Source organism: Cyprinus carpio, unplaced genomic scaffold (assembly GCF_018340385.1).
Source record: "Cyprinus carpio isolate SPL01 unplaced genomic scaffold, ASM1834038v1 S000006678, whole genome shotgun sequence".
Lineage (NCBI taxonomy): Eukaryota > Metazoa > Chordata > Actinopteri > Cypriniformes > Cyprinidae > Cyprinus > Cyprinus carpio.
Genome location: NW_024879296.1, coordinates 328,104 through 332,701, shown reverse-complemented (window position 1 = coordinate 332,701; position 4,598 = coordinate 328,104). Strand labels below are relative to the sequence as shown.

Below are 4,598 nucleotides of genomic sequence, written 5' to 3'. Positions count from 1 at the left end.
TAGCTCAAACAGTGAAAATGGCTTCATCAGCTTAATGATGACTATTAATTGTCCCGTGGTGCTTGTGACTCTTCAAGACTCCTGTTCGTTTTAATCCGTAGTACACAGTGTCTGTAAAGAGTGTCATTCAACAGTTCTGGAGACCCAAGGAAACTCAGGAGTTGTCCTGTCTGCAGTCGAAGATCCGCAAAAGATAATCCCCTAAAAATCTTGCGTAAAAACTTGTGTGATCGTTCCTGAGGAGAAAATGAGAGGGCTTCCTCATGATCTGGAGGAAGGGATCGCATTTAACACACATGATAAACTCAAACTGCTTTCTGTCGGAGGACAAACAGCCGGTGTGTTTAGTGTGCAGAGGTTCACAGAACCACATCAATCACACATTCAGACCTATCAGTGAAGTGATTTCATCATATAAGGTAAGACAAATGTCTGTTTTTTCAAATGTAATAAACAATAATTAGTCATAAACTCAGATACTGTAATCACACAGATATTCACACATTCAGGGTCTGAACGTGCGATAAGCCAGTAGCTATCACTCTGCTGCTCTCACCTCATTGAGTGAGTGACATGACATACAGCCAAGTATGGGGACCCATACTCGGAATTCATGTTCTGCTTTTAACCCATCCAAAGTGCACACACACAGCAGTGAACACACACTGTGAACACACACCCGGAGCAGTGGGCAGCCATTTATGCTGCCCGGGGAGCAGTTGGGGGTTCAGTGCCTTGCTCAAGGGCACCTCAGTCGTGATATTGAAGGTGGAGAGAGCGCTGTACATTCACTCCCCCCATCTACAATTCCTGCCGGCCCGAGACTCGAACTCACAACCCTTGGATTGTGAGTCCGACTCTCTAACCAATAATAAATCCTCAAAATGCCCACTGAAGCTAAGCAGGTTGAGCCTGGTCAGTACCTGAATGGGAGATCCCTGGGAGAATTAGGTTGCTGCTGGAAGAAGTGCTAGTCAAGTCAAGTCAAGTCACCTTTATTTATATAGCGCTTTAAACAAAAAATATTGCGTCAAAGCAACTGAACAACATTAATTAGGAAATCAGTGTGTCAATAATCATTGAATCATTGAATTCAGTGATGTCATCATTTAAACTGAACTGAGCTAGTTCAGTTTAAATAGTATCTGTGCAATAATTTGCAATCAAGTCAATGATATCGCTGTAAATGAAGTGTCCCCAACTAAGCAAGCCAGAGGCGACAGCGGCAAGGAACCAAAACTCGATCAGTGACAGAATGGAGAAAAAAACCTTGAGAGAAACCAGGCTCAGTCGGGGGGCCAGTTCTCCTCTGACCAGACGAAACCAGCAGTTCAATTCCAGGCTGCAGCAAAGCCAGATTGTGCAGAAGTGCTAGTGCTAGTGAGATCAGCAGGGGGTGCTCTGTATGGGTCCTAGCGACCCAGTGTAGTGGTGGTGACACTGTGCTGTCAAAAAGCACTGTCCTTCAGATGAGATGTTAAACCGAGGTCCTGACTCTGTGGTCATTTAAAAAATTCCCAGGATGTCTTTCAAAAAGCGTAGAGATGTGACCTCGGCATCGTGGCCAAATTTGCCCATTAAACTAATAAGCTGGTGTGTGGTGAATGTTCTGGTGCACTATAGCTGCCATCACATCATCTTCTGCACACTGGTGGTGGATGAGGAGATACACCAGCATAATGTAATGCATTTTGAGTGTCTATTGTTGTTCTTGTTGTTATATCACATTCATGCACTCATTTGCCTCATGCACTTATTTGCCTAATCCTGATTTTGTGTCTCATACTGAGTGGTTTTAGATCTTCAAACAAAATGCAGAATAAATATCACTCATGTGAAAAACTAATTATCCCCTTTAGCAGCAATAACTGCAGCCAAATCTTTGTAATAACTGGAGATCAGTCTGTCACAGCGCTGTGGTGGGATTTTTACCCACTTTTCTTTGCAGAACTGCTTTAGTTCAGGTACTGTGAAAGATTTTCAAGCATAAACTGGCTGATTAAGGTCCTGCTGCATCATCTCAGCTGGATTCAAGTCAGGAATTTGACAGGGCCACTTCAAAACTTTAATTGTGCTTTTTTGAGACGTTCAGAGGTGGATTTACTCCTGTGCTTTGAATCATTGTCTTGCTGCTTGAGCTTCAACTTACAGACTGAAGATCAGATATTCTCCCTTTGAATTTTCTGGTAGGAAGGCGAACAAATGTAATTTCTTCAATGTTGTTCTTGTCTCTTCTATGACTTCATAAGCCACCTCTGGGAGGGTTTGATACATGTTGTTTTTGTAATCATTTTCTTTGTCATCTTTGTAATTTATTTTATTATTTATCATAGTGTGTTACTGTTTAAAACATTTTAACCAGCTTAATGCTGTTGAAAAAGTTCTGTATATGTTTTGAATTGATTGGTTGTGTTTTTGTCCAGCTGAACACCATTATGAAGGCAGTTTCATAGATTTTCAATAAAGAACATTATCATTTAAATAAAATCAACTTTGTGTTTACCTAGGTTTTTCTTTGTTTTATGTTAAGTTTTTGAATTAATTTTACTATGAGATATACATAAAAAAAGAAATCAGGATACATTTACATACTTTTTTCACAACACTATGAGCAAATCACTATATTCTCTTAGCAGCAAATGTATTTTTATTTGTTCAATTTTAGGAGGAGCTCAATACAGCACTAAAATCCTTACAAGAGAAACTTCAACACAATGAAAACATTAAAGAAGAGTTTGAAGAAACAGTTCAACACATCAAGGTGGGGAAACAGAATCAAGACAGTAAAGTTATAATTTGATATCTTGACCATAATGGATTCCAGTTGATTATTTTTGTAAATGACAAGCAGCAATCTGCTTCTGGATCTGTTTTTATGTTGAAAAAGTGTTATGTTGTTATGGTCCTTTAGAGGTCTATGGAATTGGTCCGCAACATTTAAAAATGAATAAATTTGATGAATGGAGAGGAGAGCAGAAAACAGCCAGGACAGCAGCATATAATGGCAAAAGGCAGTAATGTATTCACGTAGTTGACTAGAAACACATCAGCAGCGTGTTCTCATATTTACAGTGCCAAAAATAAGAAAAGGAAAAAAAGAAAAGAAAAAAAGGGAGAGAAGTAATAGAGTGGCACCTAAAATCAAAGAAATAGCTGAAAAATCACAAATACAATCAATACAATTTAAATCTCTTCTGACCAATACAGTAGGTGGCTGTTATCAAATTACTATGGTATGATCAATGTGAGGTGACAGTGAGCTTGATATCATGCCAAACATTTAATTGATGCATTATTTGAGAATAGTTTGGTCTATCGAAAAGCTTTTGATAACTTTGATGGCTTGAAAATGATCTGAGCCAATTTTGGTATTAAAAAAAAAAAAAAAAAAAAAAAAAAACCTAGGGAGAGTTCTAAAAAGTAGGTTTAAAAAAATTAAAATGGTGATAAAAAAACAACAATGACGATTCATCTTGAGCCAAGACATCAGAGGAAAAAAAGAATTTTGAATTCAAAATGTATTAGCATAAACATGAGTGCAACTTTAGAACTTCTCAAGGGTAATTCAGAAAAAGTTTGAGTTAGAAACTCCAAACCTGCTGTGATATATATAGACATCTGTCCCCTATCTGTGCACCAAATTTCTCATAACTTTCCCATTGCCCCACTCTATGGGCTGCCTTAGACTTAAAGAGCAGAAGAAGAAGAACACTAATAGATACAATAGGGGACCTATAAGAACAAACATTTCAGTGGTTTCTAGTCATTTTTTAATGATTTTTGTTAATACTGAGTTCTGCTTTGACAAATTTTTGAGTTTATCTAGGACATTAATGATGTGATTATGTTGATGGAGATGATTGAAGTGAATGTGATGTGATTTCAGTATCAAGCTCAGCACACAGAGCGTCAGATTAAACAGCAGTTTGAGAAGCTTCATCAGTTTCTCAGAGATGAAGAAGAAGCTAATCACTGCACTGAGAGAGTGAAGAGGAGCAGAAGAAGCAGATGATGAAGCAGAAGCTGGAGGAGATGAACAGACACATCTCAGATCTTTCACGACTCAATCAAAGACACGGAGGAGATGATGAAAGCCAGTGACGTCTGCTTTCTGAAGGTCTGTTTTCAGATCATCCATTGATTGATGATTGATTGAGTTGTTGATGATCAATGGTGTGTTTGTTCTGCAGGAGTTTCCAGTCTCGATGGAAAGGTGAGTGGATCTGCCGCTGTCTCTCTGCTTTCTGATCCAAAGACACTGCAGTTCTGATCCTGAATGTTCTTCCAGAGTCCAGATCTCATCAGAGCCGGATCAACAGACTCCTTCTGGAGCTTTGATTCATGTGCCACGCATTTGGGCAACCTGCCCTTCAGAGTCTGGAAGAAGATGCAGGACATCGTCCAGAACAGTGAGTCTGACTGCAGAAGATCTGAGCTTGCATACACACACACTGAATATGACGGATGGCTGGAAAGGTTTTTCATGACACATGTGCATTAAATTATTTGAGGGTTTGTAGTAAGTGAAGATCATACTATTGTATAATTAATACATTCAACCATTTGGGGTTCTTTAGATTTACACACTGGAATCCTTT

The 4,598-nt window shown here is 38.9% G+C and overlaps 2 long non-coding RNA genes across 2 annotated transcripts; both read left to right on the top strand.

The window, feature by feature from the left end:
- Positions 1-315: 315 nt before the first annotated feature.
- Positions 316-4,073, top strand: LOC109079412. The gene is made up of 3 exons (XR_006159723.1): positions 316-419; positions 2,666-2,761; positions 3,887-4,073. It is a non-coding gene; the product is annotated as an uncharacterized LOC109079412 (long non-coding RNA).
- LOC122144460 lies at positions 4,062-4,348 on the top strand. Its single transcript, XR_006159722.1, has 3 exons — positions 4,062-4,117; positions 4,191-4,213; positions 4,289-4,348. It is a non-coding gene; the product is annotated as an uncharacterized LOC122144460 (long non-coding RNA).
- Positions 4,349-4,598: the final 250 nt, after the last annotated feature.